The sequence below is a fragment of the Taudactylus pleione genome, unplaced genomic scaffold, assembly GCF_031769625.1.
Source record: "Taudactylus pleione unplaced genomic scaffold, aTauple2 ptg000070l, whole genome shotgun sequence".
NCBI lineage: Eukaryota > Metazoa > Chordata > Amphibia > Anura > Myobatrachidae > Taudactylus > Taudactylus pleione.
Window position 1 is genome coordinate 13,775,106 of NW_028284472.1, and position 14,486 is coordinate 13,789,591.

Consider the following 14,486-nt stretch of genomic DNA (forward strand, 5'->3'; position numbering starts at 1 on the left):
GGACCAGGGAGCCTGTAGTGGATTCAAATACTATGCAGATCAGAGGTATAGAAGATTCTTATGATACAGTCAGGTGCATAAATATTGGGACATTGACAGAATTTTCATATTTTGGCCTCTATTCACCACCACAATGGCTTTGAAATTAAACAAACAAGATGTGCTTTAACTGCAGACTTTCAGATATAATTTGAGGGTAATTAGATTCAAATCAGGTGAATGGTGTAGGAATTACAACGGTTTCTATATGTGCCTCCCACTCTTGAAGGGGCCAAAAGTAATGGGACAAACTAAACAATCCTAAATCTAACTTTCACTTTTTATTACTTTGCTGCAAATCCTTTGCAGGCAATTACAGTCTGAAGTCTGGAACGCATAGACATCACCAGACGCTGGGTTTCATCCCTGGTGATGCTTTGCCATGCCTCTACTGCAAATGTCTTCAGTTCCTGCTTGTTCTTGTGGCATTTTCCCTTCAGTTTTGTCTTCATCAAGTGAAATGCATGCTCAATCGGATTCAGGTCAGGGGAATGACTTGGCCATTGCATAGCATTCCACTTTTTAGCATTAAAAAACTCTTTGGTTGCTTTTGCAGTATGCTTCAGGTCATTGTCCATCTGCACTGTGAAGTGCCGTCCAATGAGTTCTGAAGCATTTGACTGAATATGAGCATATAATATTGCCCGAAACACTTAAGAATTCATTCTGCTGCTTTTGTCAGCAGTCACATCATCAATAAATACAAGGGAACAAGTTCCATTGGCAGCCATACATGCCCACGCCATGACACTACCACCACCATGCTTCACTGATGAGGTGGTATGTTTTGGATCATGAGCAGTTCCTTTCCTTCTCCAAACTCTTCTCTTCCCATCACTCTGGTACAAGTTGATCTTTGTCTCATCTGTCCATAGGATCTTGTTCCAGAACTGTAATGGCTATTTTAGATGTTGTTTGGCAAACTAATCTGGTCTTCCTGGTTTTGTGGCTCACCAATGGTTTACATCTTTTGGTGAACCCTCTATATTCACTCTTGTGAAGTCTTCTCTTGATTGTTGACTTTGACACATATACACGTACCTCCTGGAGAGTGTTCTTGATTTGGCCAAATGTTGTGAAGGGGTTTTTCTTCACCAGGGAAATAATTCTTCTGTCATCCACCACAGTTGTTTTCCGTGGTCTTCCAGGTCTTTTGGTGTTGCTGAGCTCTCCGGTGCATTCTTTCTTTTTAAGAATGTTCCAAACAGTTGATTTGGCCACACCTAATGTTTTTGCTATCTCTCTGATGGGTTTGTTTTGATTCTTCAGCCTAATGATGGCTTGCTTCACTGATAGTGACAGCTCTTTGGATCTCATATTAAGAGTCGACAGCAACTGATTCCAAATGCAAATGTCACACCTAGAATCAACTCCAGACCTTTTACCTGCTTAATTGATAGTGAAATAACGAGGGAATAGCTCAAACCTGTCCATGAAACAGCTTTTGAGTTGATAGTCCCATTACTTTTGGCCCCTTAAAAAGTGGGAGGCACATATAGAAACGGTTGCAATTCCTACACCGTTCACCTGATTTAGATGTAATTACCCTCAAATTAAATCTGAAAGTCTGCAGTTAAAGCACATCTTGTTTGTTTAATTTCAAAGCCATTGTGGTGGTGAATAGAGGCCAAAATATGAAAATTCTGTCAATGTCCCAATATTTATGCACCTGACTGTATATAGAGATGGTTACTGGAAATTTTGCTCCCACCAGCAAATATCTCCATTCTTCTAAGGCAAGGTGCATGGCCAGTAGTTCTTTATCCCCTATGGCAGAGGCTCCCAAACTGTGCGCAGCGACACCCTGGAGTGCCTCGGGACACTTGCAGGGGTGCCTCTAGTTGGTGGTCCAGCACCAAACCAAATTCTTTATGGTCAATGTAATGTCAATATGTGGACATAGAGAAGCACAAACCTGTCCCCATCACATAACTAAGCCTAAGAATGACAGGTCAGCACAATTTACTTCACTTTACTACATTTTATTCTGAATTTGTCAATAACAATCTTTTGGTTTAGGGGTGACGTGAAAACAATGCTGATACTCTACGGCGCCGTGATTCAAAAAAGTTTAGGAACCTCTGCCCTATGGTATAATTCATTTTGGCTGGAGTAGAGACTGCAAGGTTGTAATCTTCCCTCCAAAGGACCATAGGAGAGAGAGAGAGCAGTTTCAACCACTACCAAGGTGGCGTCCACTTCTAGATACAATTAGAGAGAAGTGTCAGGCTATTTAAGGACTGTGGTCATAGAGAAGGCTAGCTTTAGTGTAGAGAAAACCGGCTTCTTTAGACCAGACTTTAGATTTGACACTACTCTTGGTCGGGGAGGGATGGGGTACGGGGTGGTAATATGAACTACTAAAGTAGAATATTCTTAACTGATGATAGTTCATAAAGCCTAAAAAGAATTGGGATGACTTCAAGTCAGAGCTTTGAGGTCAGTTCAAGGCTAGTCGCACCTTCTCAGGGTCCAATCTGGAGTTCCGTATCAGAAACTATGTAGCCAAAAAAAAAGGTCTTCCTATCATGTTCAAAAATAAATGTCTCCAGTTTGAGCTCGTTGTACATGTGCTTGGTGAGAAGGCAGATCTTTTGAAAACATGAGAATGCCTACAAGACAAATAAAACGACTACATAAGAGTATCGCAGATCTTGGAAAATTTCATTAAAAACGTTTTGGAACACAGCTGGAATGTCAGAGAGGCCAAGGAGCATGACTAAGTATTCATAATGCTGGTCTTGGGTATTGAACGCCGTGTTCCATTCATTGCCCTTGTGACTTCAACTGAGATTGTTGACTCCCTTAAGATCTAGTTTTGTAAAAACAGAAGCTACAGTACTTTGATCTTATCAATAACTCAAATCTCTGTAGCCTATGCAAGGGAGAAGCTCACGGTCCTTTTTTTTTCTTTTTCATTTTTTTAAATAACCTGGCATTTGGAAGGACATATGAAGCCTCTTTGCAATTCTCTTTTATATGTTCTAACAACTCCTGTGTCTCTGGAAGAGAAGCCCCCAGGGAGGACTTTACCAGGAACCAAATTAATTGGGCAGCACCAGATTCAATGCCGTGGTACCACCTCAACATGCTGTTTGCTGAAGGCCTCTCAAAATTCTTGGTAAGGAGCTGGAAAATACAAGACTTGACTCGAGACATCAGAAGAAGCTATACCATAATGCAAGCACCTCTTTGGTACATTGCCCGGAACAGGAAGAACCTTAAGAGAGGATTTGGAGAGAAAACTGGTCCACATGAGGAGAGTGTAAATGGAATCAGGGTAAACGTGATATGATCTGACTCTTGACTTGTAGAAACTTGTCTTCTGATTCTGTTATGGATTTGAGTCTGCCAGTTTCCAAGTGCCTTCTGATGGTATAGCAAACTATACTCACTGACATCATGGCTAACTTAGCAATTTCACCAAAGGAAAGACATACTTTTAAGAGTTATAATGATCTGTCTCTATTGCTTTGATATTTGCCTTTTTCTCTGCATTATGAAAGCAATATACAGTACTACGTCCTGTAGTGCAATACTATCCAAATTGCTTTAGAGGGTGTAATAATAACAGTCTATTCCAACACTGCTCTAATAAAGATAGGGGGTTTGATATCAATTAATTAAGTTGGAAGACCTGTAGGAATTGTTTGCATCAACTTTCAAAGCTTAAATTACTTCCATTGCTACTTCCATTTGTTCCCTGAAAAATCCATTTTTTTTTTTAATAACTCTTAAGCGGGGCATACACTATACAATTATCTGTCAGATATCTGTCCAATCTGGCTGGTTGGAATGAAAACCTGGTAATGTATGGGAGCAAATGACAATCGTCCATTTGCTCACAAACACTGGAAAATAGCCAAAAATGGATGTTCAGACAAATTGGTTAAAACACACAGGCCCGTATTCAATTTGATTCGCACCCTCGATACTTTTTCACCTCCCGGACTTTTAGCCTTAATCACCTGTTTTGAAAGCGGAAAAGTATCGTGCGCGTCCCCGCGTATCCAGTTTGAAAGGACGCGAAAACGGGACCCGGCGAACAGAGCCGTAGCTAGACTTTTTGGTGCCCTGTGCCAGAAAGAACATTGGCGCCCCCCTCATTTTTTAAAGGGACATAAGGTACCCAATAAAGGGAATGGCCTCATAGGGAAGGGCCAGGGATGAGATAGGGGAGGCCAGGAGATGCTCGGGATGAAATAAGAGGAAGCTACAAGTGAGAATGACAATAAACATACATTTGACAGGCCCAAACAGCGCCCCCTGACCTGTGGTGCCCTGTGCAATGGCACCAGCCACACTACCCTAGCTACGGCCCTGCCGACAAAACTGAAACAGGTGGAAAGTCCTGTCAGATTTGGGCAAATCAGTCTGACGCCCTCCAAAAGATGCACTGACATGGGGGTTCACTTTGGATACCCCCAATTTGCCCTGCTGAAGGTATTTGGGGTTTTTAAATGGTCTCAATAGGTGCTGTTTTGTGTCTTTACATAAGGGGTGAAGAATAGCAATTAGAAGTTTTTTTTTGTTTTTTTTTTAAATAACTAGTCCCAGCAAATTTGGGGTACCTGAAAATGGAGGGTAGCATATTTAAAAGTTGCTAAAGTAAAGTTTAAAAAAACGTGAAAAATCCACCTTCCGCAAGCACCTGCAATAAATGAAAACACCTGGGGCATACTTGGGGACCACCCTGGAGTCTATTTCGCTAGTTTTTAAGTGTGTCCCCCACCTTTCGTTTTTTTCGCCCCCAAAATGAAAGTACTTTTTGGGGTCTTGTAAAGTTTTTTATTTTTTTATTTTGACACAGTTTACCTTTGGGGGACTGTCTTAAGCCTGCACGGGTGTTCCCGCAACGTGGCACCCCAAAACCCCAATTCTGCACTTTTTTTCTGCTTGCAATTCATAGGCGAAATTTTTTTGCCTATTACATTCCGTCTAGGCGGAAAGTCTTTGAAATTTAACACGGCGATACTTTTCCACCTGGCGAAATGATGTCATCGGCGAAACTTTTTCGCCAATCTCGGCTTTTCGCTCCAAATTGAATACGGGCCACAAATTTAACCAATTTTAACAATTTTTTTCTGTCCTCTTTTCAGTGTTTAAAACCATATGATTGACTGTCATTTGCTCCCATACATTACCAGGTTTTTATTCCAACCAGCCAGATTGGACAGATATCTGACAGATAATTGTATAGTGTATGCCCAGCTTAAAACTTATATTATTTGGCACTTTTTGCTAACGCCTCTTTTACTCCTTAGCAGTTTACCGCTTAGCTGTGTACCATTTCAGGTTATTGGCTGGACTTGAATTGCTGACATTTCAATAAAAACTGGGATAAAACAGGTGTGTTCTAAAACGTTTGCCTAATCTATCCTGAATATATTCTTACTATAGAGATATATCTAGTCTTCATTCTAGCACCCCGCACCTATCACAAACCTTAAAATTCCTTTCCTGCCTGGGGTGTCGCTCTCTGCTCTGGTGCTTCTAGCACACTCAGCTGATGTAAAAAACTGCTGAGATACAATCTAAAGCGAGTGACACCCCAGGCAGGAAAGAGGAACTGCAAGGTGCAGGGTGCTAGAATGAAGACAATATATCGAACACCCCTCCATAATACATACTCACGATAAATAGATAGATAGATAGATAGATAGATAGATAGATATAGATTCGAACTATATACTTTCTATAGATAAAGAGAACATCTATCCATGGTACAGTATATACTCACTATATAGATACATTCTATAAAACTTTTTACATTCCATAGATATTTAGAACATCTCTCCATGGTGCACATTCACAGATAGATTCTATCCACGGTATATACTTTCTATAGATACATACATCTCTCCAAGATACATAATCACTATAGATACATTATATCCATTAATTTTCTATAGGATACATACATCTCTCCAAGATACATAATCACTATTGATGCATTATATCCATTATTTTTCTATACATACTGTGGCAGTATCACCAGAGATGGCGCTGGTGAGCAGCAGATTCTGTGTGGGGCAGGAGAGATCCGCCCACACAGATAAGAAAAGGATTCTGGAAGAGGTGCAAGGGCTGCAGAGTGAACTCAGGGCCTGATTCAGACCCGGTCGCAAGCGCTGTGCGCTCGCAACCGGGTCGATGGTGGCCCACAGCGCATGCGCACGACGGAGCCGGCTCCGTCGTGTGCATGCGCGAGACTCGGCTAGCAACGGGCACTCCGTCACTCCGGGTATCGCAACAAAGGGGGTGAGCTGTCGATGTTGAGTGACAGCTCGCCACCTTTAGTGGGCGGGCCGGGGGGGGTGGCTGCCGAAACGGAGGCCTGTCGTTTGGGGGCGGCCCCACTGACATCACAAGTGATGTCAATGGAGAGATTCCGGCTCTGTTAGAGCCGAAATCTCCCTGGAGCTTGCGGCCACGAGACCCTACCACAAGGGTCTCGTCGCAAGCCCGATGGTCGAGATGGACTTGACCATCGCGACCATCATCATGGCCGCTCGCTGTAGCTGTGGGTGGTCAAAAAAAAAACCCCGGCCCTGATTCAGAGCGAGTGCTCTGTCAGAGCGACCGGGTCTGAATCAGGCCCTCAGTCCAGGGAGGACTGAGGCAGATCAGTCAGACAGAGCTCGCTGTGCTAGCAAGCCAGTGAGGGCCAGGAGGCCTGAGCCTAGACCTGTGAGATACAGGGAAGACTATCCAACTCTGGGACTGAGCTATGGTACCTGCAAGGAAGCAGGCCAGACTGTGAGAGGCAGCAGCCAACAAGCTAAGGAAGCTTTACCAGGCCAGGAGGCCAGTGCCCAGTCCTGCATATGGCAGGAAGGACCACCAATCTCAGAGACTGTGAGAGACTTTTATGCACAGTAGCTGCTTCTGTAGAGAGGTGAGAAGTGAGCTAGTGTCCTAAGAAAGGGCTAAGCATTTGTTATTTTCTGTTTGTTCCTGATTATGCTGGAAGTAAAGCACCACGTTCATTTGCTTTACTGGAATGCCATGTGTGGAGTCTGATTCTGCACCTAATCACTGCACCACTGACACTAGTCTACCAAGCTAATTACCCCAAGTATCACAATACATACTGTACATCTCTCCAAGATACATGATCGCTATAGATACATTATATCCATTAATTTTCTATAGATACATACATCTCTCCAAGATACATAATGACTATAAGTACATCCTATATACTTTCTATAGATACATACAGGTGTGTCCTCAGTAGTCTTTGCTGCAGTTGCGTCAGACCCTCTTGTAGCGCCTGGTCCCGTGAGACTCTGCTAGCTTCAGGCATTGATATGTCTCTTTTTTGCCACATTGTTGATGATTAATTAGATATGTGAAACTTGCATATCTGTGTGCGACCGAGTCATCAATCAGCATGCGAAGGGCTACGGCCACAGCTCTTTTCCGCACCAAGTTCCAATTACATCTCAGTCGCACACAGATATTCAAGTGTCACATAGCAAATTTATCAGCACAATCTCCCGGTGCGTCTCATTTTTGTCAAATAGACACACGACGCTAGCAGAGCGGCACGGGACCTGGTGGCTGACTCACTAGAGGCATTTCACGCTGCATGGCGTATTGAGGCTAGATGAGCAATGACACATCAGTATAACATATCTCTATGGTACATACCCACTATAGATACATTCTATCCACCATATGTACTTTCTATAGATACATACATTTCTCCAAGGTAAATACTCACTATAGAACCATGGCCAAAAGTTTTGAGAATGACACAAGTATTGGTTTTCACAAAGTTTGCTGCTTCAGTGGTTTTAGACCTTTGTCAGATGTTACTATGGCATACTGAAGTAATATTACAAGCATTTCATAAGTGCCAAAGGCTTTTATTGACAATTACTGCACATTAAGTTTATGCAAAGAGTCAATATTTGCAGTGTTAACCCGTCTTTTTCAAGACCTCTGCAATTCGCCCTGGCATGCCGTCAATCAGATTCTGGGCCACATACTGACTGATGGCCGCCCATTCCTGCCTAATCAATGCTTGGAGTTTGTCAGAATTTGTGGGTTTTGTATGTCTGCCCGCCTCTTGAGGATTGACCACAAGTTCTCAATGGGATTAACGTCTCAGGAGTTTCCTGGCCATGGACTCAAAATTTCGATGTTTTGTTCCCCGAGCCACTTAGTTATCACTTTTGCCTTATGGCAAGTTGCTCCATTATGCTGGAAAAAGCATTGTTCATCACCAAACTGTTCTTGGATGGTTGGGAGAAGTTGCTCTTGGAGGATGTTTTGGTACCATTCTTTATTCATGGTTGTGTTCTTAGGCAAAATTGTGAGTGAGCCTACACCCTTGGCTGAGAAGCAACCCCACACATGAATGGTCTCAGGATGCTTTACAGTTGACATGACACAGGACTGATGGTAGAGCTCACCTTTCCTTCTCCAGGCAAGCATTTTTCCAGATACCCCAAACAATCTGAAAGAGAAAATAACTTTACCCCAGTCCTCAGCAGTCCAATCCCTGTACCTTTTGCACAATATCAGACTGTCCCTGATGTTTTCTCTAGAGAGAAGTTGCTTCTTTGCTGCCCTTCTTGACACCAGGCCATCCTCCAAAAGTCTTCACCTCACTGTGCGTGAAGATGCACTCGTGCCTTCCTGTTGCCATTCCTGAGCAAGCTCTGCACTGGTGGTGTCCCGATTCAACAGTTGAATCAACTTTAGTAGACAGTCCTGGCACTTCCTGGATGTTCTTGGGTGTCCTGGGAGCCTTCTTCACAACTATTGAACCTCACTCCTTGAAGTTCTTGATGATAAATGTTTGATTTAGGTGCAATCTTACTAGCAGCAATTTTCTTGCCTGTGAAGCCCTTTTTGTGCAAAGCAATGATGACTGCAAGTGTTTCCTTGCAGGTAACCGTGGTTAACAGAGGAAGAACAATGATTTCAAGCTCCATCCTCCTTTTAAAGCTTCTAGTCTGTTATTCTAAAGCTGGACACACACTAGACCAACTTACATCCAACCAGCCAACTAGTTGATTGGTTGGAATGAAAATCTGATAAGGTATCAAAGCAAATGACAATCAGCAATTTGCTCCCAAATGCAGGAAAATGAACAAAAACTGTTGTTTGAACAAATTGTTTCGATCAAACATTTAAAAAAAATTTCTGACGACCATTTTCATATGTTTTCTGGCATTTAGAAGCAAATTGCTGATCATCATTTACTCCAGTTCCTTACCAGATATTCATTCCAACCAGACAACTAGTTGGATGGTTGGATGAAAGTTGGTCTACTGTGTAGCCAGCTTAATCAGCATTACAGAGTGATCGCCAGCATTGTCCTCATCAACACTCTCACCTGTGTTAACAAGAGATTCACTGGCATGATGTCAGCTGGTCCTTTTGTGGCAGGCTGAAATGCAGTGTAAATGTTGTTTTTGGAATTAAGTTCATTGTCATCGCAAAGAGGGACTTTGCAATTAATTGCAATTCATCTGATCACTGTTCATGACATTCTGGAGTATATGCAAATTGCCATCATAAAAACTGAAACAGCAGAGTTTGTGAAAACCAATACTTGTGTCATTCTCAATGGCCATGGCTGTAGATACATTCTATCCGCCATATATACATTCTATAGATACATACATCTCTGCATGGTACATACTCACTATAGATACACATTCTATCCATCATATATACTTTATAGATACATACATCTCTGCATGGTACATACTCACTATAGATACATTCTATCCATCATATATACTTTCTATAGATACATACATCTCTGCATGGTACATACTCACTATAGATACATTCTATCCATCATATATACTTTATAGATACATACATCTCTGCATGGTACATACTCACTATAGATACATTCTATCCATCATATATACTTTCTATAGATACATACATCTCTGCATGGTACATACTCACTATAGATACATTCTATCCATCATATATACTTTCTATAGATAAATACATCTCTGCATGCTACATACTCACTATAGATACAGTCTATCCATCATATATACTTTCTATAGATACATACATCTCTGTATGGTACATACTCACTATAGATACATTCTATCCATCATACATACTTTCTATATACATACATCTCTGCATAGTACATACTCACTATATATATACATTCTATCCATCATATATACTTTCTATAGATACATACATATCTCCATGGTACATACAGTACTCACTATAGACACATTCTATCCACCATATATACTTTCTATAGATACATACATCTCTCCATGGTATATACTCACTATAGATACATTCTATCCATCCTATATACTTTCTATAGATACATACATCTCTGCAAAGTACATACACACTATAGATACATTCTATCCACCATATATACTTTCTATAGATACATACATCTCTGCATGGTACATACTCACTATAGACACATTCTATCCATCATATATACTTTCTATAGATACATACATCTCTCCATGGCACATACTCACTATAGATACATACATCTCTGCATGGTACATACTCACTATAGATACATTCTATCCACCATATATACTTTCTATAGGTACATACATCTCTGCAAGGTACACACTCACTATAGATACATTCTATCCACCATATATACTTTCTATAGATACATACATCTCTGCATGGTACATACTCACTATAGACACATTCTATCCATCATATATACATTCTATAGATAAATACATCTCTGCATGGTACATGCTCACTACAGATACATTCTATCCACCATATATACTTTCTATAGATAAATGCATCTCTGGATGGTACATGATCACTACAGATACATTCTATCCACCATATATACTTTCTATAGATACATACATCTCTGGATGGTACATGATCACTACAGATACATTCTATCCACCATATATACTTTCTATAGATACATACATCTCTGCATAGTACATACTCACTATAGATACATACATCTCTGCATGGTGCATACTCACTATAGATACATTCTATAGATACATACATCTCTGCATGGTACATACTCACTAGATACATTCTATCCACCATATATACTTTCTATAGATACATACATCTCTGCATGGTACATACAGTACTCACTACAGATACATTATATCTATCATATATACTTTCTATAGGTACATACATCTCTGCATGGTACATACTCACTATAGATACATTCTATCCATAATATATACTTTCTATAGATACATACATCTCTCCATGGTACATACTCAGTATATATACATTCAATCCATCATATATACTTTCTATAGATACATACATCTCTGCATGGTACATGCTCACTACAGATACATTTTATCCACCATATATACTTTCTATAGATAAATACATCTCTGCATGCTACATACTCACTATAGATACATTCTATCCATCCTATATACTTTCTATAGATACATACATCTCTGCATGGTACATGCTCACTACAGATACATTCTATCCACCATATATACTTTCTATAGATACATACATCTCTGCATGGTACATACTCACTATAGATACATTCTATCCATAATATATACTTTATAGATACATACATCTCTCCATGGTACATACTCACTATATATACATTCTATCCACCATATATACTTTCTATAGATATATACATCTCTCCATGGTACATACACACTATATATACATTCTATCCATCATATATACTTTCTATAGATACATACATCTCTGCATGGTACATACTCACTATAGATACATTATATATATCATATATACTTTCTATAGATACATACATCTCTGCATGGTACATACTCACTATAGATACATTCTATCCACCATATATACTTTCTATAGAAACATACATCTCTGCATGGTACATACTCACTATAGATACATTCTATCCACCATATATACTTTCTATAGATACATACATCTCTGCATGGTACATACTCTCTATAGATACATACATCTCTGCATGGTACATACTCACTACAGATACATTCTATCCACCATATATACTTTCTATAGATACATACATCTCTGCATGGTACATAATCACTATATATATATATATATATATATATATACATTCTATCCATCATATATACTTTCTATAGATACATACATCTCTCCATGGTATATACTCACTATAGATACATTCTATCCATCCTATATACTTTCTATAGATACATACATCTCTCCATGGTATATACTCACTATAGATACATTCTATCCATCCTATATACTTTCTATAGATACATACATCTCTGCATGGTACATACTCACTATAGATACATACATCTCTGCATGGTACATACTCACTATAGATACATTCTATCCACCATATATACTTTCTACAGGTACATACATATCTCCATGGTACATGCTCACTACAGATACATTCTATCCACCATATATACTTTCTATACATACATACATACATCTCTGTATGGTACATACTCACTATAGATACATACATCTCTGCATGGTGCATACTCACTATAGATACATTCTATAGATACATACATCTCTGCATGGTACATACTCACTAGATACATTCTATCCACCATATATACTTTCTATAGATACATACATCTCTGCATGGTACATACTCACTATAGATACATTCTATCCATAATATATACTTTCTATAGATACATACATCTCTGCATGGTACATACAGTACTCACTACAGATACATTATATCTATCATATACACTTTCTATAGATACATACATCTCTCCATGGTACATACTCACTATAGATACATTCTATCCATCCTATATACTTTCTAAAGATACATACATCTCTGCATGGTACATACAGTACTCACTACAGATACATTATATCTATCATATACACTTTCTATAGATACATACATCTCTGCATGGTACATACTCACTATAGATACATTCTATCCACCATATATACTTTCTATAGATACATACATCTCTGCATGGTGCATACTCACTATATATATACATTCTATCCATCATATATACTTTCTATAGATACATACATCTCTGCATGGTGCATACTCACTATAGATACATTCTATAGATACATACATCTCTGCATGGTACATACTCACTATAGATACATTTTATTCATCATATATACTTTCTATAGCTCTCTTTGCTATGCCCACACTACATATACATTACTCCAGGATGTGTGCTTCATATACACTATGTCTCCATGGAGTATACACATTACATGAAACTTCTCTGCAGAGTTAATCACCCTCATTACACACAGCTCCCATTCTCCCGTCCATCTCTCCTGCAGGTTCCTTCCATGTATAACTTCTACAGTAACCCCCTTACCCCATATAACGCAGCTCCCTCCATAGCCCCAGACCTGCTGCAGCTCTGTCTGTCTCTCCATCTCCCTGACCTCTGCTTCCCGTGCCCTGTGACAGTCTCATACTGGTGGAAATATACTGTATAATAACCCCCTCTGGTTATACTGGTGATAGAAATATACTGTATAACAATCCCCTCTGGTCACACACAGCCCCTCTTACCTGCAATCCCCCCGTAGCTTCTACCTGCAGCGCTTCTCCTGTGTGTCCAGCAGCAGCAGCAGCGTCCTCTCCTCCTGCCGATACCCTGTACAGCCCACCCACTCATTACTGGCAGCTGGCACAGCCAATGGCTCCGGTCCCCTCCACTCCCACACTGTGCTCCTATAGTACACACAGACCTCCACACTGACAGCAGGTCACTGATTACATGCAACATGACACAATGAGACTGCAGTGTACACTGACCACACACCTCATATACAGTGTTATAATGCAGTGTGCACTGACCACACACCTTCCTATACAGTGCTATACTGCAGTGTGCACTGACCACACACCTCCTATACAGTGTTATACTGCAGTGTGCACTGACCACACACCTCCTATACAGTGTTATACTGCAGTGTGCACTGACCACACACCTCCTATACAGTGTTATACTGCAGTGTGCACTGACCACACACCTATACAGTGTTATACCGCATTGTGCACTAACCACACACCTATACAGTGTGATATACTGCAGTGTGCACTGACCACACACCTATACAGTGTTAAACTGCAGTGTGCACTAACCACACACCTATACAGTGTGTTATACTGCAGTGTACACTGACCACACACCTCCTATACAGTGTTATACTGCAGTGCATACTGACCACACACCTCCTATACAGTGTTATACTGCAGTGTGCACTGACCACACACCTATACAGTGTGTTATACTGCAGTGTGCACTGACCACACACCTATACAGTGTGATATACTGCAGTGTGCAATGACCACACACCTATACAGTGTGCTATACTGCAGTGTGCACTGACCACACACCTATAGTGTTATACTGCAGTGTACACTGACCACACACCTATACAGCGTGTTATACTGCAGTGTGCACTGACCACACACCTATACAGTGTGCTATACTGCAGTGTGCACTGACCAC

The 14,486-nt window shown here is 40.4% G+C and overlaps 1 protein-coding gene across 1 annotated transcript in view; it reads right to left on the minus strand.

Annotated features, from left to right (window-relative positions):
* RCAN2 (regulator of calcineurin 2) overlaps nt 1–13,614 on the minus strand; it is a 285,683-nt gene extending 272,069 nt beyond the window's left edge. Inside the window, exon 1 of the mRNA XM_088467262.1 lies at nt 13,541–13,614. The gene's annotated coding sequence lies outside the window, so the exon portion shown is untranslated. The remainder of the gene's footprint in view (nt 1–13,540) is intronic.
* Nucleotides 13,615–14,486: the final 872 nt, after the last annotated feature.